This window comes from Xenopus laevis, chromosome 2L (assembly GCF_017654675.1).
Source record: "Xenopus laevis strain J_2021 chromosome 2L, Xenopus_laevis_v10.1, whole genome shotgun sequence".
Classification (NCBI taxonomy): domain Eukaryota; kingdom Metazoa; phylum Chordata; class Amphibia; order Anura; family Pipidae; genus Xenopus; species Xenopus laevis.
Window position 1 is genome coordinate 3,639,061 of NC_054373.1, and position 22,465 is coordinate 3,661,525.

Consider the following 22,465-nt stretch of genomic DNA (forward strand, 5'->3'; position numbering starts at 1 on the left):
CCAACTCATCATGAGCAACATGTTGCCCTTCACTCCCATTGATGTTGCTCCTAGTGGCCTTATAGTAAGTGCCCATTTTGACATTTCTGACTTAAATTTGAGTTTTAGAGACTAAAGGCACAGGTTTATTCCAAGAGAGCCTCCTGCAGGCTAGCAGTCCACATATATATGTATACATTAAGGTATCACAGCCCTTACTTGGCATCCCCAAGTCATTTTTTCAGTTTTTGCATTTAAATGTGGCTCACAGGTAAAAAAGAAGGGGACCCCTGGGCATAGTTGAAGCTGGGACACTACCACCAATGGAGAAGCGAACAGCTCGTTATCAATCCGAAGCTGTTTAGGGGTCTTTCCCCCCCCCCCATGCTGCCCAAACTCTGGGTCTCAGTCCAGCACCACTACATGTTATAGTATTTTCTATGGTTTATTGTAGTGAAATTTGGACAACGAAGCAGCATTTTTTTTGCTTTGCTTTTGAATTGGCACCATGTTTGATCAGAGCAAACAAAAGAGCAAATTTAATCCTACATAATAGGGCGTACACTAAATCCAGGATTGAACAGGATTCGAATCCAAGTGCCTGGCCAAATTAAATCCGAATCCTTAAAATCATGTTACTTTTTATCACACGAACAGGTAACTTGCACACGTTATTTTTTAAATCTTCAGATTGATATTGTGATTCATCTGAATCCTCCATGAAAGAATGGGGATTTTGGATGAATCCCAAAAACAGTGGATTTGGTGCATCCCAGTTACATAGACCATGCTCTCACTTAGCCATTGTGCCTCCTAGGAGAAAAATCTAATTCTTCCCCAATCACAACAATTCACCTAGATTAAAAATGCCCCAATCATTAACTGTTGGGTGGTTATTTATCAAAGGTTCAGTGTTAGGGGGTTATTTATTAAAGTCTGAATGCCATAAATTCAAAAATTCGAGTTGTTTTACTATGAAATCCAAACTTTTAGCTAAAATAAAAAAACTTGGATTTTTTGCAACCTGAAAACTTGAATTGACAGAAAATCATTTGGGCTTTCAGGCAAAACCAAATTTGAGTTTGGACCACAAAATACAACTCAAATTTTTCTGGAAAACATAACTCAAACCGTAATAAATTGTCACGGTCGGCGCCCAACACCAGAACAAATGACACCCTGGTCTCGGCTCATGTTTCACCTGTAGTGTGACTGCTTTTGGCCTCGGAAGGAGCCCTCAGCTACTTGGATGCCACCAGGACTTAAACGAGAGGTGCAAGGCTAGAGGTTCTGGATAGGCAGAGGGGCACAACTGTTAGCGAGAGTCTTTGGGCAGAAGGTCATAGTACAAGGTCACGCAGGTCACGCTGGGTCGAGGCAGGCAGAGAATCAACGTAATCAGGCAGCCAAGGGTCACAACAGGAATCAAAACAGGTTCAGACAGATTTAGCTCAAAGCTCAGAAGCACCAGGAACAAACTCCTAGTATGATGGCCCATTAAATATTTGCATTTTCGCGACGTTGCGCGCTGGTGTCAATACTCCAGCGTGCATTCGCCTATGTATACAGCAGAGGCACGCCGCGCACGCCCTTAATTGACCGGCACAGGATTTTTTTATTAGCGGAATTGTCAAATCTACATTGCTTGCACTATAATATTTATGATCTACAACACATAAAGGGGTACAGACTCAATAAATGTAATTCTCTCCCAGTAAAGATTTATTTTTGTGATGCGTAAATGTCCTTTAGTAGAACTTCTATATTTATCTACTCAAACTGCCATCTTGTCTCCTCCAAGGCACATTTTTCAACTCCTTTTTTTTAAGCAGACACCCCATCATAAACAGCAAATTAACGTTTTAAATAGGTGCGATTTCTTTACATGAAAGACAACTTTGGTAATTGTATAATAAATATGAAAATTAGCTTTAATTTGTCAGACGAGGGGGGAAAAAAAATGCGCCTGATGTAATCACAGGCAACTTCAGAAATTGTCATTTGCAACAAGTGAAATATTGTTTGAAGCCAAAACATACACAAGGCTTCCTATTTGTAATCAGAGATTTCATTTCTCCTCATTATGATCTCATGAGCACATTAAGATGTTATTACCATTAATTACTCCGGAGCGGCGGCGCACGAGCAGTGACAGGCAGGGCTGCATGTGTGCGAATCTACAATATCTACATTATTTTATCATCACATTGTGCTGCTGAAATGTCGCAACATGTTACTTACATGACACAGTACAGAGAGAACAATGTGCACACTTAGGTGAGCAGACAGTTGTATCCTAACTGCCACCTTATAGATCTCTGCTGTCACAATAAGGGGGTTATTTATCAAAGTCCGAATTTATCTCAATATTTTCTGAAAAAAACTCAGACCAAATCCTCACTGGTTTTTTGGGCTTATTTATTAATAGACTTTCCCAAAAAGTTTGTTTGCGGTAGAAAAATAGAAAAAATCGGATTTTCATGATTCTTTCGGATTTTTCATTCGTTTTTTTCGGATTTTTCACCTGTAAACTCAAAATTTTGCCCGAAAACTCCAAAAACCCAGTGTACATCAAAAAATCATTGGGACTTCTCCCATTGACTTATATGCAACCTTGACAGGTCTGAGACGCCTGATTTTCAGATTCTGAGTTTTCCATCCTCGGGGTTTAATAAATTCCGGAAAAAAAAACGTGATTTTTTTTAAAAGTCCGATTTTATTAAAAGAAATCAAGAATTTCTCGGGATTTTTGCATTCAGAGTTTAGTAAATAACCCCCTAAATGTATTCACTTGCAAATTGAATGTGAGACTCGTCAGATATGTTTACAGTTCATATAAACACTTTTTTTTTAATTCATTTTTAATGTCATGTGTTTGAAATAAAAAACAGGCAATTAATGTTACCCTTCAAGGAAAATCATATTACAATGGTATAACTGATATAATGAACAAATCTGCTAAATTTATCCCTTTCAATGCTAGGGGCTTCCCTATAGACTTCCCTGTCACCGAAAAAAGCTAGAATTTATGGCACAGTATGGGAGGACCACAGTGACAAACAAAGGGTTAAACGGGGTGCTTCACCTTTAAGTCAACTTTTAATATGTCATAGAATGGATAATTCTAAGCAACTTTTTTAAGTTTTTGAATTATTTGCCTTCTTTTTCTGACTCTTTCCAGCTTTCAAATGAGGGTCACTGACCCCATCTAAAAAAACAAATGCTCTGTAAGGCTATTATTCTTCATCTTTCTATTCAGGCCTCTCCTATTCATATTCCAGTCTCTTATTCAAATCAATGCATGGTTGCTAGGGGAATTCTCACCCTAGCAGCTAGATTGCTGCTGAAATTACAAACTGGAGAGCTGCTGAATAAAAAGCTAAATAACTCAAAAACCACAAATAATAAAATTGCAAATTGTCTTAGAATATCCCTCTCTACATCATAGACATTTAAACATTTAGTGGCAAATTTACATCGGGTCGAATATCGATATTCGACTGCCGAATGTAAATCCTTCGACTTCGAATATCGAAGTCGAAGGATTTACTGCAAATAGTTTGATCGAACGATCGAACGAAAAATCGTTCAATCAAATGAATTAATACTTTGAATCGTTCGATTGAAAGGATTTTAATCCATCGATCGAACGATTTTTCTTCGACCTAAAAATTGTTACAAAGCCTATGGGGACCTTCCCCATAGGCTAACATGGCACCTCGGTAGGTTTTAGTTGGCAAACTAGGGGGTCGAAGTTTATTTTAAAGAGACAGTACTTCGACTATCGAATGGTCGAATATTCGAACGATTTTTAGTTCGAATCGTTCAATTCGAAGTCGTAGTCGAAGGTCGAAGTAGCCAATTCGATGGTCGAAGTAGCCAAAAAAAACATTCGAAATTCGAAGTTTTTTTTATTCTATTCCTTCACTCGAGCTAAGTAAATGGGCCCCTTAAAGCTGAATAACCCCTATAACATGTTAATTGAATAACCTGATGTAGGGTCACTAACCCTACCCCCATTTGAAAACAGTCAGAAGAAAAAGGCAAATAATTAAAAAACTATAAAAAAAGGAACAAATTAAAACCAATTGAAAAGCTGCTTAGAATAAATGAATCTATGGCATATTAAAAGTTAACTTAAAGGCAAACCACCCTTTAACACTCAAGCCTTTATATATGAAGAAAAGGAAGGAAGATTAAGTGGCCTCATATTGTCAGGTTTTATTCTGAAAATTTTTATTCAAGAGTTGTGTGTCCTCTGGCAAATCACTTTGTCTTTGTGTAAAACATGAACCGAAATTTACTACCGAGCAGGTACCGGCTGTCCCAGAACCTGTGTACACAGCTGTGCTCAATCAATGGTGCTACATAGAAGGGAAAATATTCAGGTTTGAATAAATATCATTTGTCCTGCACTAATTGGAAAACTTTTGGTTCCTATTCCAACCTATTAGAAGGTTCTGCCTTTCAGACTCTTCTTCAGGGATTCAATTTGAAAATATTAAAGGGAAACTGTCATGGGAAAAAATGTTTTTTTCAAAACACATCAGTTAATAGTGCTGCTCCAGCAGAATTCTGCACTGAAATCCATTTCTCAAAAGTGCAAACAGATTTTTTTAATTTAATTTTGAAACCTGACATGGGGCTAGACATATTGTCAGTTTCCCAGCTGCCCCCAGTCATGTGACTTGTGCTCTGATAAACTTCAATCACTCTTTACTGCTGTACTGCAAGTTGGAGTGATATCACCCCCTCCCTTTTCCCCACCAGCAGCCAAACAACAGAACAAGGGGAAGGTAACCAGATAGCAGCTCCCTAACACAAGATAACAGCTGCCTGGTAGATCTAAGAACAGCACTCAATAGTAAAATCCAGGTCCCACTGAGACACATTCAGTTACATTGAGTTGGAGAAACAACAGCCTGCCAGAAAGCAGTTCCATCCTAAAGTGCTGGCTCTTTCTGAAATCACATGACCAGGCAAAATGACCTGAGATGCACCTACACACCAATATTACAACTAAATACACTTGCTGCTTCAGGAATGACATTTTATATTGTGCAGTGAATTATTTGCAGTGTAAATAGGATAATTTAGAAATAAAAAATACATCATAAAAATCATGACAGAATCCCTGCCATTGTTATGTTTTAGAAAATAATCTAAAAACCTATTTTTTATGATTTTGGTAAAATGTGGTCACTTTCTTATATAAAGTGAAGACTAATTTATTAAAGGTGGAATTTTTTTTAACCACAATTAAACTCATTTTCTCTAAATCCACAAAAGCCATGAAAGTTATTAAAAGATCTGAATATAAAAAGTAAAGAACGGAATAAAAACGCTGAAAAAATGTGCTATAAAAATCAAAATACCTCTAAAATCTCTTTTTACTGGGTGAAGTTTTGCATTAAGAGTTTTTTGTGATTTTTACACGTTATAAAACTCAACTTTTTAGAGTTTTCGAGAAATAAAAAAAAACCCTGAATATTTTGTGGAAAAAATATGATTTGTGAAAAGGAATCTGAATGTTAGTTTATAGTCCCCTAAGAGGCCCACTTATCAACTTTCTCATTTTAGTGGTTTTAAAGGTTTTTGAAACCAGGAATAAACAAATTTTCTCTAAAATCACAAATGCTATGTCGTTTATTAAAATAACCAAATACAAAAAAGCATGAATGAAAAAAAATGGAACAATGCGCTAAAAAAAACTGAAAATTTCTAAAAATTCTAGTTTTCGAACAATTACTAGTGCCAAAAAATTCAAAGACTTCTAAGGTGCCCATTCACTAACAATCGATATTTTCCACGCATCTCTAAAAAAAAATTTAAAAGCTCTAAAAATTCAAGTGTAAAAAACACAAAAACCTCTGATAAAAAACGTCGGCAGGTAAAAGTTGCCTGTTTAAAATCAATTCAGATTTTTAGAGGTTTTTATATTTTTTTCGCTATTAATTGTCCAAATACTCGAGGTTTTAGAGGTATTTTTTATTCTTTAGCACATTATTTTCTGTTCATACTTTTTTCATTCAGATATTTTAATAAATGTCGAAATTCGTAGTTTTAGAGTTTGTGAGTTTATTCGTGGTTTCTAAACCCACGGAAATCCGACCTTTGATAAAAAAAAATGTCCAAAAGGATCAGTGAAGCTCCCATTGACTTCTATGGGACCTCGACTGCTTTTACTTGGGGGACTGAGGGTTGAGCTGTCAAATGCGGGACTGTCCCACTGAAAAAGGGACAGTTGGGAGGTAAGGCTCTGTAAGGCTACAAATATTTGCTACTTTTTATTCCTCATCTTTCTATTCAGGTCTCTGTTATTCATATTCCAGTCTCTTATTCAAATCAGTGCATGGTTGCTAGGGGAATTAGGACCCTAGCAACCGAATGGCTGAAATTACAAACTGGAGAGCTGCTGAATAAAAAGCTAAATAAGTCAAAAACCACAAATAATAAAAAATGAAAACCAATTACAAATTGTCTCAGAATATCCCTCTCTACATCATACTAAGGTGTTACTTCGAATTTCGAAGTAAATTTTTGGGTACTTCGACCATCGAAGAGGCTATATTCAACCATTCGAACGATTCAAAGTAAAAATCGTTCGACTATTCGACCATTGGATAATCGAAGTACTGTCTCTTTAAAAAAAACTTTGACTTCATACTTCGCCAAATTAAAGCAACCGAAGAGCAATGTTAGCCTATGGGGACCTTCCACAGCACTTTTCTACGTTTTTTTTGGTCGAATAGAAATCCTTCGATCGATCGCTAAAAATCGTACGATTCAATCAAACGATTTATATTCGAATACGGTAAAAATTTTGAAGTTAAAAAAACTTCGAAATGCGACCCTCTAATTGAAATCCCTCGACTTCAAATATCGAAGTCGAGGGATTTCAATTCGAGGGTTGAATTTCTAAGTTTTTTTAACGTCGAAATTTGACCCTTAGTAAATCGACCCTTAGCAAATCTGCCCCTAAATGTTAACTCAAGGGTGAACAAGGAGTATAACATGAACGTATATGCAGTGGGCTTATTCACATAGGAAATAAAGTGCACTTATAATGTTTCTATGTAAATCGGAGGAACGTCTTCTTACTAAGGCAAAAGTTCCGCTGAATTGCTCAGCTTCAATGGAACCGCGGGGAAATAACGTTTTACAGTTTGTCATCTCAGAGAATACAAAGGCCGAGGCATCACCTGGCCATAAAACCCATTATTGATATTGCTTATAAAGTGGTCACATTTAATGCACCTGCGCTCACATAAGAACCAGAAATAATAATAATAATAATAAACACCTCCAGTTTCAGCTCGGGGACACCTTCCAACGGCAAGTCAACCCTCTCAATTGTTTTCCGTATTATAATTGAAGTCAATCCACTCGCAGAGACAAAAATACCAGGACCTGTAGATAAAATGGGAAACTGACATAGAGCCCGATCCATTCGCAGAGGAAACCTCAGACCGGCTCTGATCCCACGTTGCAATTTGGGAAACATTCAAACAATGTAAAACTGTTTTCACCGCTGTTTCAGAATCAGCGACATGTGATTTTGTTGGCAGTTCTGGTATAGGATCCATTATCCAGAAACCGATCATCCAGAAGGCTCAGAATTGTGGGAAGGCCGTCTCCCATAGACTCTACTTTAATCAAATTATTCAGGTTTTAAAAAAGGATTTCCTTTTATCTCTGTAATAATGAAACAGTAGTATCTTGCTCTTAATCCCAACTAAGATATAACGACTGTTTATTGAATGGCATATTATAATGGTGGAGTGCCAACATATTGTGCAGCGCTGTAAGCATTACACTCCTACTGGGTTTAATTAATGTTTATATATTTCAGTTGATTTAAAATTATATCAATCCAAATTATGCAAATATCCCTTATCCAGAAAACCCTAAGATAACAGGTCCCATATCTGTACTAGCAACCAGTAATATAATCACCCTTAATGTACTCGTCATATACAACCTCATATGTATCACAGGTTTTCATGATATAAAAACTACACCCAAATACAGTGTCGGACCTTCCCCAGAACCCCTGCCCAGCCGTAACCCCCTCAGTCCCCAGCCGCAACCCCCCCGGGCCCCCACTCCAGCCGCAACACCGTCCCAGTCCCCTGCAGTGGCGCCGTACACACTGGGGGTCATTTATAAAGTTCGCGCAGCGCATAGTTTTCGCAAATGGTTGTATTGCGCATGTTTTTTCCTGAACGCTAATATATTGCACTGCTCTGCCCATCTTTCCAGTTTTTGCGAATTTGCAGTGTGAACAAATTTTCGCAAATGAGACGGGAGTTTGCACAATCGCACCCAATGTGTGAGGTTGTTGTGCGCGAAAATAGTGTTGACAGTGACTTAAATTCAAGTTTGCAAAACTGTTTTGCGAATATTTTATCCGCCACCAAAGTTGTGGCGTAATTGAGTCGCAGAGTGTGCGCATCAATATTCGCAATTTTCCGAATTGTGACATATTTAAAAAGCTGCTATAGACATTTGCACTGTGAAAAAAAAATCGCAATACTGTTTGCACCCTCTTATTCAGCTTTATAAATATAACCATGCGCAGGGCAAATATATTCACTTTGCGAACCAATCTGCCCTGCGCCAAGTTTATAAATGACCCCCACTGTACCTTAGTTCTTCTTCTCAAGGTCCCAATTGGGGTCAAGCAGGAGGTCAGGGGCAGCAGTCACAACACACAAGGTTCTAGGAGGCAATAAGGTCCAGGCCTGGATTTACAAACTGTCTCCACTCATCACTCCAAATCCACGTCCCTGTCCCCTTCCTTGTCCCCGTCCCCTTCCTTGTCCCCATCATTTGCAAATCTCCTGTGTGTCTCCAGTGCTTGTAACTAATTCTGCCGCCCTAGGCCCGGGCCACAAATTCACACCTGATTGGGTCTGGGTCGGTGGGGCATGCCAGGTTCTTTCCTGGTGTCCCGCCAGACCAATCCAACCCTGCCCAATATTATTGCCACCTGTCTGGTTTTGACCCAGAGAGACCATTTTTTTGAAGGGCTGTCCAGGTCATAATTGTCTCCCCAGTTTGACTGGGACTGGCACAAGGGACCTAACTGCATATTTTCAGAGCAGGAGTGGAAGTTTGATGGGGGCTACAGGGAATCCCCAAATAGCAGACACATTGTTGTCAAGCATATGGAATCTCTCCCAGGAGTCACAGAGTTGCATTTGGGAGGAAAATATAGGCCATTAAATGCAACTCCTTTAAATGAATCCCAGTGCATATACACCTATAGACCTATAGATACACTTACATATACTGCATATATATATAGTGAATAAAGTACCCCCTCTTGTAAAATATAAGGATATTATAAGTTACCGAGAAGTTTCATGACCATATAAAAGTACGAGGCCGAAGACCGAGTGTTTTTATACAGGTCATGGAACTCCGATGTGACTTCTAATATCCTCATATTTTACAACTGGGGGTACTTTATTTATTATAATATACACAGCAAGTCATGTGACAGAAATGACATCACTACTCACTGTTTATAACTGATGAAATCAGAACTCACCGTTTATAAGGATATAATTTACAGGATATTCATGGCTTTTGTGTATTATATATACACAAATACATACATACATACCTATAATAAGCTAACTGTCCAAATCACAATAACCTTGGATATTATACTTGTTCGAGAAATCATTAAAGAAAAATCAGCCATCACAACATTACAGAGGATTGCCCTAGAGGCTTCAGAAAAAAAACTTCAGTTCCTCGGGAATGGGGGGGTCTTTTGTTCTTTTATATTGGTAAAACGATCCCCCCACTATCCGTTTCTAATGTCCCCTAATGAGACAGCTCCTTATGCTCATTGTCTTTGGGGACATCAGCCTAGTTGTCTGGGAAGGGGGAGCATTGGGAATGCAGAAGTAGCGGCTAACATACAGTAGATTTAATTGCCCACGGGAAGAATCTGTGTGCTTGGCAGGCAAAGGGTTAAAGAGCAACAGAATTGCAGAGTAATCGAATGATTGTAATGCTTGTGCATATTGCTGGTTTATTAACCTACAGAGGATCGACCCGATCGCACTGCCTGCGTGTGAAGAAGACCTTGGGGATCGCTGAGCTTCTCGAGTGCATCTGAGACAAGCACTTTTCAATTCACTTGTAACCGAAAGCCTGGGAAACTGAACTGTCTGACTCCAATTCATCTGCAAAGAGCTGCAGCCAGGGACACGCAGGTTCTACTCATGTAAGGGACGAGTTTGCTACAGAAAATACATCAGTGTTACATCTGCCCATACAGGGGGCAATAGGGTTAAATCACGAGAGTCAGAAACACCCAGATGCACTCTCTATGCATTATTTCTCCATAACCGGTTAACTCAATCGTTATTAAAATTGTTAGTCTTCATTATGTGCGAATAGAAAAGCCTATCTTCATTTGTCGTTTTATAGGAGGGAGCGACCATATAGCCATACACAGTACAGTATGAGAGTACAGTTAATAGTGTCCATTTTTTATCTAGAAACGTGCACTTTTGCAAACATGAAAAGATTCCTTCGAAAATGAGCCTCAAAGATAAGGGAATAGGCAAATACAAAGACATAAACTCTTTTATTATTTATTAGAAAAGAAAAACCTTCTATAACACTCAGATGTAACACGGCTCCTGCCCCATGGACCAAAGTGTTCAACCAGAGAGAGAAATCAACCACTCTACTATATTTATTTTTCTGTAGTGGTTTTAAAATACAAGAGCTCTCTGCTGCTGGGTTATTAAAGAAGAAAGTCACTCTGATCCTTTTCACAAAGACAGAGGCACTCATGTCTATTGAGAACAGCGGCAGCCATCGAAAATACAATAATCTGTTATACAGATAACTAGAATCTCAGCTGCCATAAAGCAGGACAGGACTGCTGCTTACAATGGGGATCAGATAGGATCTGTGCAGCCACTGGGACAGAATGTTCTGTTATACAGATAGCTAGAATCTCAGCTGCCATAAAGCAGGACAGGACTGTTGCTTACAATGGGGATCAGATAGGATCTGTGCAGCCACTGGGACAGAATGCTCTGTTCTACAGATAGCTAGAATCTCAGCTGCCATAAAGCAGGACAGGACTGCTGCTTACAATGGGGATCAGATAGGATCTGTGCAGCCACTGGGACAGAATGTTCTGTTATACAGATAGCTAGAATCTCAGCTGCCATAAAGCAGGACAGGACTGCTGCTTACAATGGGATCAGATAGGATCTGTGCAGCCACTGGGACAGAATGTTCTGTTATACAGATAGCTAGAATCTCAGCTGCCATAAAGCAGGACAGGACTGCTGCTTACAATGGGGATCAGATAGGATCTGTGCAGTCACTGGGACAGAATGTTCTGTTATACCAATAGCTAGAATCTCAGCTGCCATAAAGCAGGACAGGACTGCTGCTTACAATGGGGATCAGATAGGATCTGTGCAGTCACTGGGACAGAATGTTCTGTTATACCAATAGCTAGAATCTCAGCTGCCATACAGCAGGACAGGACTGCTGCTTACAATGGGGATCAGATAAGATCTGTGCAGCCACTGGGACAGAATGTTCTGTTATACAGATAGCTAGAATCTCAGCTGCCATAAAGCAGGACAGGACTGCTGCTTACAATGGGGATCAGATAGGATCTGTGCAGCCACTGGGACAGAATGTTCTGTTATACAGATAGCTAGAATCTCAGCTGCCATAAAGCAGGACAGGACTGCTGCTTACAATGGGGATCAGATAGGATCTGTGCAGCCACTGGGACAGAATGTTCTGTTATACAGATAGCTAGAATCTCAGCTGCCATAAAGCAGGACAGGACTGCTGCTTACAATGGGGATCAGATAGGATCTGTGCAGCCACTGGGACAGAATGTTCTGTTATACAGATAGCTAGAATCTCAGCTGCCATAAAGCAGGACAGGACTGCTGCTTATTTGAAAAACCGGCTTACACATTTCTTTACTTCTCCAAACACAAAATAAATACTGCCTTTTCAGAAATTAACAATTTTTTCACCTCTACTTAAACTGAATTGTAAACATCCCTTTTAAGAATAAAATCAAATTATTACAATCATTTTTTATATACTATAAGAATGATAATATTATACATTATTACGTATTCATTTGTATGAATTCATATATAATTGTAATACAAAATATATTCTAAAAATGAAAACTAACAAAGTACATTACTGCTACATTTCGAATTCCAAAACAATTATGTCATGATCAGATAAATACTGCCCCATCAGAAAGTTGTTACCCACAACAGTAGTTTTATTTGGGGGGGGGGAGGGGTTGGGCTGTTACATACTCATGCTGGGTTTTTTTTAATATAAAATTAAAAAATATAACTTTCTTAGTCAGCTAACTGGGGACCATTCAGCTGTATTTTAAAATTCATGATGTTGATTACTTAGGGGGTTATTTATCAAAATCCGAATTTTTCTCATGTTTTAAATAAAAAAAGTCAGACTAAACTAGAATCCAGACTATACCCTATTTTTCAATAAAAAGCCACGAAAAAATCAGATTGTGAAAAAATGGGACTTTTTCGGATTGCCCCGTGAAAAATCTGAATTATATCTGATTTGACCCTCGAAAAGTCCGAATTTTTTGACGCCTGATTTCCATGAAGTACGTAGCATGAAAAGCCCGAAATGTTCAGATTATCGTATGAAACCCAGCGCAGACCATAATATCTTGAAATTGCAAATAGGACCTCATTGATTTCTACAGGACCTTGACAGGCTGAAGATGGAGTATTTTAAGATTCAGGCTTTTTGCATCCTCAGGGTATAATAAATGTCGAAAAATTTGAGATTTCTTTTCTACTAAAAATTCGGATTTTTCAAGTGAATTTTTTAGCGTTCGGACTTTAATAAATAATAAACACCCTGAATGTCATCATGGGTATCAAAGGGGTTGTTCACCTTTAAGTTAACGTCTAGTATTATATGTCCAATTCTAAACAACTTTTCATTGGTCTTTATTATTTGCCTTCTTCTTCTGACTCTTTCCAGCTTTCAAATGGGGGTCACTGACCCCATCTAAAAAAACAAATGCTCTGTTAATCTACAAATGTGTTGTTATTGCTACTTTTTATTACTCATCTTTCAAATCAGACCAATCCTATTCATATTTCAGTCTGTCATTCAAATCAATGCATGGTTGCTAGGGGAATTTGGACAATATGGCTGACACTGCAAACTGGAGAGCTGCTGAATAAAAATAATAAATAATAATAAATAAGTCAAAAACCACAAATAATAAAGAATGAAAACCAATTACAAATTGTCTCAGAATATCACTCTCTACATCATACTAACAGTTAATTTAAAGGTGAACAACCCCTTTAACTGAGAGCCATAATGGATATACAGTATTTCATGTATATGATAAAACATTTGTTTATGAAAACTTACCAGAATCAATGGAATCAGCTATGAACTCTTAAATCCTGAAAGAAAGAAAAACAGAGTAATTGAATGAACATAAATATAGTTGATAAATATTTACAGTTCCTTATATACTGTAGGTAGTAGTCCTGATACATAAAGGCAGTGCACCGTGGAAATACATGGCAAATTCCTGGATGCCTTTGAACACTCAATCTCCTAAAGGTGTAGCTAAATACTGAACTAAATAATAATTTGTATGTTTCCATTTCTACTTAGATGGCGGAAGACATCAAAATGACAGTTTATGAAACCCAAATTCTCATTTCTGTGGCACTATAGAAAAAGTAAAGTATGGGTTCAATATGGTTAGATGCTTATTCAAATCAATGCATGGTTGCTAGGGTAATTTGGACTCTAGCAACCAGATGGCTGAAATTGCAAACTGTAGAGCTGCTGAATAAAAAGCTAAATAATTCAAAAACCAGAAATAATAAAAAAATTAAAACCAATTGCAAATTGTCTCAAAATATTACTCTCGACGTCATACTTAAAGGTAAAAAAACCCTTTAAAGGGTACATGTTATTAGGGATGCACCGAATCCAGGATTCGGTTCAGGATTCAGACAGGATTCCACCTTTTCCAGCAGGATTTGGCTTAATCCTTCTGCCTGGCCGAACAAAATCATTAGGGTCAGGGAGGGATATCACAAGGTAGTGAAAATGTTTTCCCCTTCCCACCTCTAATTTGCATATGCAAATTCGGATTTGGTTCGGTATTCAGCCGCATCTTTCGCAAAGGATTCGGGGGTTTGGCCGGATCCAAAATAGTGGATTTAGTGCATCCGTACACATCATATATCAATATTGGCTACTAAACAAAGCAAAGTGAGACTCCATTGTTGCGTCAACACTTGTCATTTCCAGATATTTTCCCCAGTTAATGAGCGTCTGATACAAGTTGTGAAGCAGCAGTACAAGAGACTTGCCATTTATCGTGCCCAGAGGTCTGTGTGTTAGAGAAGAGAGCGACATAGTCACATATTTGTCAGTGTGAGCCACTGGGAGTAACAGCGATGGAGCATCAGCAGTAAAACCATGTGCTGATTGTTCTGAGCTTTGGCTCATCCATTGAGAGTCGCATTTATTCCCAATTTCTGCACTTGTTAAAAGCCCGGTAAGTGAGGCCAGAGAGAAATGTGTGAAGCTCCATTACAATTCATCAGCTTTCAGCCCACTCAATGGATGAATGTTCCTTCCGCCGAGGACAAAACGTCTTTCTGCTTTATTAGCCCATAATAATAATAATAATAATAATAATGTATTTCAGACTATTCCTTTCTGGGATGGGTTTATATCACTGGATATGAGCAGCACAGATGACTATAAAAGGAGAAACACAACATAACATAGTAAGTTAGGTTGGAAAAAGACACACGGCAACCTTTTAACTCTATTTGAAGCTGCCCAACTGCCAGTTGATCCAGAGGAAGGCGAAACACCCCCATAAACATGGGAGACAGATAAGAAGACTATCCCCCATATGTAATAAAAGCCCTACGTTTGCCCAGGAGCAGTAACCCATAGCAACCAATAAGATGTTAGCTTTTAAACAGGTGACCAGTAAATGCTACCAGCTGATTGGTTGCTATGGGCAACCAGGGCAAACGTAGTGCCTTTTATTACATAGTGCTGCACCCGAAAATAGACAACGCCATCGTTTATTCCCTTCACTTGCTCCCAATATCCTCACGACACACAATTTGCTAAGTTTCTAGAAATACGTTACGTTCTAGAAATACGTCAATTTACTGTATATGATAAAATGTGCAATAATGATCTATTTCCAGAGTGCCAGTCCAGGCCTAGTTTGCTCCATGTGTGAATCCATCTTTTAGGGAAAGTCACCAGTACAATAGGGTTAAAGGTAAGGATGCACCGAATCCACTTTTTTGGATTCGGCAGAAACCCCGAATCCTTCATTAAAGATTTGGCCGAATAGTCAACCGAATCCGAATTTGCATATGCAAATTAGGGCGGGATGGGGAAAACATTTTTTACTTCCTTGTTTCGCTGCAAAAAGTCACACGTTTTCCCTACCGCCCCTAATTTGCATATGCAAATTAGGATTTGGTTCGGCTGGGCAGAAGGATTCGGCCGAATCCTTCTGAAAAAGGCAGAATCCCGAACTGAATCCTGTATTCGGTGCATCCCTAGTTAAAGGTTGTTCTTTCTATAAATGTATATTTTGTCCCTTTAACTTTTCACTGCATAAAGTTACACATTACAGTTATGATTGATATAACACCACGGTTTATGTCATTCAAGAAGCCTCCCCTCACTCTGCTTAAAGGGATCCTGTCATCGGAAAACATATATTTTTCAAAACACATCAGTTAATAGTGCTGCTCCAGCAGAATTCTGCACTGAAATCCATTTCTCAAAAGAGCAAACAGATTTTTTTATATTCAGTTTTGAAATCTGACATGGGGCTAGACATATTGTCAATTTCCCAGCTGCCCCAATTCATGTGACTTGTGCCTGCACTTTAGGAGAGAAATGCTTTCTGGCAGGCTGCTGTTTTTCCTTCTCAATGTAACTGAATGTGTCTCAGTGGGACCTGGATTTTACTATTGAGTGTTGTTCTTAGATCTACCAGGCAGCTGTTATCTTGTGTTAGGGAGCTGCTATCTGGTTACCTTCCCATTGTTCTGCTGATGTGCTGCTGGTGGGAAAAGGGAGGGGGGTGATATCACTCCAACTTGCAGTACAGCAGTAAAGAGTGATTGAAGTTTATCAGAGAACAAGTCACATGACTTGGGGCAGCTGGGAAATTAACAAAATGTCTAGCCCCATGTCAGATTTCAAAATTGAATATAAAAAAATCTGTTTGCACTTTTCAGAAATGGATTTCAGTGCAGAATTCTGCTGGAGCAGCACTATTAACTGATTCATTTTGAAAAAAATGTTTTTTACCCCATGACAGTATCCCTTTAACTACCAAACGCAACACCACATACAGTACCACATTTCTCACCCACTTAATTCACAAATTGTGTAAGTTCTTTCTGCACAGGGCCTTCCTCAACTTTTGTACCGGTATTAGTTGTGATGTATGTAACTCCATATGTTCTATGTATAGAATTCATGTGATTTAGTTGTATAATCAGATTTACTATACAGTGCTACGCAATATTGGCGCTATATAAATACATGTTAATAATAATATATAATAATAATAATAGAGGCAAACGAAACCAGGGTCCCAGACCCAATTCAGACGTGATCTGGCCCTCCCCTGTCGCTCCCCTGCTGTCCTCCCTCCCCTGAGTGAGCAAAAGTAAATACGTATGGGACCTGTTATACAGAATGCTCGGGACCTGAGTTTTCTGGATAACGGAGCTTTCCATAATTTGGATCTTCATTCCTTAAGTCTACTAGAAAATCATGTAAACATTAAATAAACCCAATAGGCTGGTTTTGCCTCCAATAAGGATTAATTAGATCTTAGTTGGGATCAAGTACAAGCTACTGTTTTATTATTACACAGAAAAAGGAAATCAGTTTTATAAATTTGGATTATTTGATATAGATAAAATAGAGTCTATGGGGCAAATTTACTAAAGGGCAAAGTGACTTATGCGGGTGAAAATTCACCAGTGTGACGCCATTTCAGTACTTCACCGATTTACTAACGGTTGCTGGCGTAACTTCACTAGTGAAGGAGATAGACTCTAGCGGTACTTCGCTCCCTAACGCGTGGCGAATTTCTGCTCTGGCGAATGGACGTAACTACACAAATTCACTAAGATGCAGATTTTACTGAACGTTACCTCTTGCGCCAGACTTGCCTTCACCTCAGACCAGACGAAGTAAAAAAATTCGAAATTCAAAGTAATTTTTGGATACTTCGACCATCGAATAGGCTACTACAAGTTCGACCTTCGACTCAAAGTAAAATCGTTCGACTATTTGACCATTCGATAATCAAAGTACTGTCTCTTTAATTCAATACTTCGCCAACTAAAACCTGCTGAAGTGCTATGTTAGCCTATGGGGACCTTCCAGAGAATATTTTTAAGTTTTTTGTATTCGAAGGAAAATTGTACGATCGTACAATAAAATCGTTTAAATCATACGATTCGAAGTACGTTCATACTACGATCGGAATACGATCGTACGATGCAAAAAATCCTACGAAATCAACTTTGAATTTCGTAGTATTCAATTCGATGGTCGAATTTCTAAGTATTTTCCACTTCGAAATTCGACCCTTTATAAATCTGCCCCGAAATGTTATCACTAGTGATTTCACTTTCACTTTACATAACCGCAAACTACACGGCTGTGATAGAAATACATTCAGTAGCATACTCTAACGCTAACGTATGTATGAGATATACAGAGAATAAAGTACCCCCTATTGTAAAATATAAGGATATTATAAGTTACCGAGGAGTTTCATGACCATATAAAATTACAAGGCTGAAGGGTGAATTTTTTTTATACAGGTCATGGAACTCCGAGGTAACTTCTAATATACTCATATTTTCCAAAAAGGGGAGCTTTATTTATTATAATAGACAAGTTTCAGTAAGTCATGTGACATCACTAGTCATCACCATTTATAAGGATATAATTTACAAGATATTCATGGCTTTTGTGTATTATATAGTAAATTAATTACCCCTATTGTAAACTATAAGGATATTATAAGTTACAGAGGAGTTTCATGACCATATAAAAGTACGAGGCCGAAGGCCGAGTTATACAGGTCATGGAATTCCGAGGTAACTTCTAATATCCTCATATTTTGCAACAGTGGTGGAACTACCAGGGGAGCAGGGGGTGTATTAGTAGTAAGTAAGTAGTATGTGTAGGCGCTAGCAAAAATGATTCCGGAAGGGGGTCAGGGGGTCCGGCTGCACAGTCTGCACCAGGGCCCGACGCCCCATAGTTCTATTACTGTCCCCCATCCATACAACTTCTATTGAGCCTTATCAGAAGATACTTGTACATCTAACAGCTTGGCCTGTGTATATTCCCAACGCTAATCCAAAATCAATACAAAAGTGATTAGAATTCGCTTGCTGTTTGTTCAGCCTTTAAAACACATTCTGGTATTAAAAAAAAACAAATCAGGTAGAGAGCACTTAACTGGCCACATTGATAGGCGCCATCTTCCCATCACTAATGCACCAATTTCTGATTCTCCTTAAAAGCCATTACACGTTGTTAAAAACAATCTGAACTACTGATGGCTCCGTTTCGTTTTTCTCCCCATTTTCTCTATTTGTCTTAAAGCTCCATGTATTTCTAGTGAACGGAAATAATATGAGCCAAGTAGGATGCGCTGAATCCGGGATTTGGTTCGCAGGTCACATGAATCCAAGTCTCTATCAGGATTCTGATTCAGCCAAATCATAATGGGTAGCCAACAAAATCTGAACTAGGGTTGCCACCTTTTGACCAGTCTAACTCTGGGCAGGGCCGTGTGTAATGGGGGTTGTGACATTTAGGGGCAGATTTTGAAAAGTCGCATTTTTAAATTCGAATTTCGAGTTTATTGTAGTGTAATTTGAGTAGGGAATAGTCCAAATTCGATTCGAATTTAAAAAAATATTCAAAATTTGAATTTTAAAATTTATCAAATTTCAATTCGACTATTCCCCATGTTAAACCTACCGAATTGGCGTTTTAGCCTATGGGGGACCTCCTACAATCAATTTGGAGTAATTTGGCGGACTTCTAAAAAAAAACTTTTTTTTTAAATTTTTTTTTTGGTGAGAAAATTTGATTTGAATTTGATTCGAATTTGCAGCTCAATTCTATTCACCGTTTTTTTAAGAATTTGAGTTTTTTTAATACATTTTGGTTGTTTTTTTCGGTTGCTTTTTTTTTTAGAATTTTGAGTTTATGGGAGTTTTTAGAAACTCCTATAAACTCGAAATTCGACCCTTGATAAATCTGTCCCTAAGGGTAGGATTATGATGTGACGATTGGTCGATCGCATCGTAAATCATTGGGAATCTTTCCCGGTTTTCCTAATTTGGAAAACCAGGCAGGCAGTTTTGACCCAGACAGCCCTTCAAAAAACCTGGCTGTCCAGGTTAAAACCGGGCAGGTGCCAACCCTAATCTGAACCCTATGAAAAACGGAAAAATTATAGCTTGTATGTTCTGTGCCAAAAATTGTCAAACATACACACATGCATTTTTCTTCACTTCTTACACTAGTGAGCAGATTTATTAAGGTTTGAGTTGTGTTTTCCACAAAAAAGTTTTCTAGGTGAAAAATAAATTTTTCGGGTTTAAAAGAAAAACTTGAATTTTTCAAGGTTTCTTTATTATCCCCCGACCCTAGAAATAGCTTGAATCCGAAAATACATCTAAAACCTGTTGAGGTCATGTAGAAGTCAATGGCAGAGGTCCCTCAAACCATTTTGAACATGTTAATAGTCTTCATGATGTCTAGTTTTTTTTGGAGGGTTTTGTCCAAATCAATTTGAGCGAGTCAAGTTTTTTTCTCTCCGAAAACTCAATCAATTAAAGTTTTCGAAAAAGTTTTCCTGATTCGAGATTTTTTATTCGAGTTTTTCTTTAAATCAGGAACCATTGGATTTGTGAGTTCATTCAAGGTATAATAAAACTCTAAAATTCGACCTTTGATAAATAACCCCTTAAGGGCCGATTTACTAAAATTCTGATTTTTTTTCCATAAATCATATTTTCCTCTCAAAATTAGTTGTTTTTAATTTCTCAAAAAATTTGAGATTTATTCAAAACAAATTTGAATACAAAACGGCGCGAGTAAAAGTAGTTGAAGTCCTAGAGAAGTCAATAGGAGCTGCACTAAAATAGAGTTTGATCGTGGTTTCAAAAAGCTCTAATACCACTGAAATGTAGCCTTCTGTTTGCATATGCAAATTAAGGTTCAGATTGGGTTCAGGATTCAAAATATTAGGATTCAGTGCATGCCCAGAACAAAGTATGCTCCACACATTTAGGGGAACATTTATTAAAGGTGGAATGTTGTAGTATTTGAACTTTTTGAAACCACGATTAAACTCCTTTTCTCTGAAACCACAAATGCCATGAAAGTTATTAAAAGATCTGAATATAAAAAGTATGAGTGAAAAAAAAATGCAGAGAAATTGAAAAAAAAATTCCAAAAACCTCTTAAAGTCCAAATGGCTAAAAAATAAAAGGTCCATTAGGATCAGAGCAGGAAAAAGAAAGTGCTGATATTTGAGTGATTTGGGAAGGTCTGTGGGTTTGGTTCTTCCGCTTCTATTTTCTTCTCCCTTTTGTTGTGTAAACACATCCACAGGCTACAGTTTTGTAATATAAACACCAGGGAGGAATTTTAGACCATTGGCTTTTTTAGATGACATTGAGGTAGAATGGCAACAAAAAGTAAATAAATCCATGTGTACAAAGAAAAGTGATCATGGGTCAATTGACTCGCTAGTTATTGCTCAGTAAAAACTGTGAATGTTCCTTATTTACTAATGCTAAATTGTCCCAATCTCTGTTCCGTACATGCATCGGGGATTAATGCCTCAAAAGGGAGTTGGTGCTTACTGAGCTCTAACACCCCATAGAGCAGAACGGTGTTTACCATTCCCCAGAACTGAAATGTATCTGTTTAGAAAAATTGATCAATTTGTTAAAAATTTAATTAGTTAAAATTTTGGTAAATCTGCTCCTGTATCGTCTTCAAAAGGAAGTGGTTCGATATTAGAAATTTTAGCCCCATTGGGATGAAACTTGTGGCCATTTGTACGAGTCCCATCATATGGGCATGGTTATGGTATCCCAACCTGTACTTGAAAGGGCAGATTTATCACAATGTGAGTTTAGATTTTTTTTTATAAATAAAAGCTCACTCACGATCTATTCATTCCTATAAGGTTTCTAGAAGCATATTTATCAATGGGTGAAAGTTAAAACTCACTATTTGGTAAATACGCTCCCAAAAATCCCATAGGAATGAACAGAATGAATAGACGTTTATTTATTAAACACACATTTTGATAAATCTGCCCATAAGGGAACAATTTACTAACATCTGGATTTCCCGTTTCTTCCATGAATCATATTATTCTCTAAAAATTTGCGTTGTTAAATTGAGTACAAAACTTCAGTAAGTGTAGGTGAGGTCCCACAGTGGGAGTCAGTGGGAGCTGTGCTGATCCAATTGGACCTTTTTTTTAACCTTTCAGACTTTTAGGGGGTTATTTATCTCAATATTCTCCGAATTTATCTCAATATTTTCTGAAAAAAACTCCAACCAAATCCGCACGGGTTATCTGGGCTTTCGCTTGCGGGAAAAAACCTGAAAAAATCATGAGAATCCAATTTTCCACAATTTCTTCGGATTTTTCATCAGATTTTCATGTTTTTTTCGCATCTTTCACTCGAAAACTCGGAATTTTGCCCAAAAAACGCCAAAAACTTTGGGTATTGCAAAACCCAGCGCACATCAAAAAATCATTGGGACTTCTCCCATTGACTTATATACAACCTTGACAGCTCTGAAATGCCGGATTTTCAGACTTTTCCATCCTCTGGGTTTAATAAATTCTGAAAAATTTATTTATTTATTTTTTTTAAAGTCCGATTTATTTAAAAAAAATCAAATTTTTTGTGATTTTTGCATTCCAAGTTTAGTAACTAACCCCCTTGGAGGTTTTTGGATTTTTTTGGATTTTTTTCACTAATAATTGTCCAAAAAACTAAATTTTTTAGAGGTTTCTTAGAGGTTCTTAGTGCATTGGAGTTTTCTGGATAAGGGGTTTTTCTGTAATTTGGCTCTTCATCCCTTAAGTTTATTAATAATTATTTAAGAATTAAATAAACCCTATAGAATGGTTCTGTTTCAAATAAGGATTAATTATATCTTAGTTGGGATCAAGTACAAGTTACTGTTTTATTATTACACAGAAAAAGGAAATATTGTTAAAAATCTATGGGATATGGCCTTTCCGTAATTCTGAGCTTTTTGGATAACGGATCCCATACCTGTACCACTAAGATTCGACCTTTAATAAATGGGCCTC

At 37.8% G+C, this 22,465-nt stretch overlaps 1 protein-coding gene across 3 annotated transcripts in view; it reads right to left on the bottom strand.

Moving 5' to 3' along the window:
* zbtb20.L (zinc finger and BTB domain containing 20 L homeolog) overlaps nucleotides 1-22,465 on the bottom strand; it is a 449,779-nt gene that overhangs the window by 410,398 nt on the left and 16,916 nt on the right. For all 3 annotated transcript variants that reach the window (XM_041581419.1, XM_041581418.1, XM_041581417.1), the window contains exon 2: nucleotides 13,432-13,466. The gene's annotated coding sequence lies outside the window, so the exon portion shown is untranslated. The remainder of the gene's footprint in view (nucleotides 1-13,431; nucleotides 13,467-22,465) is intronic.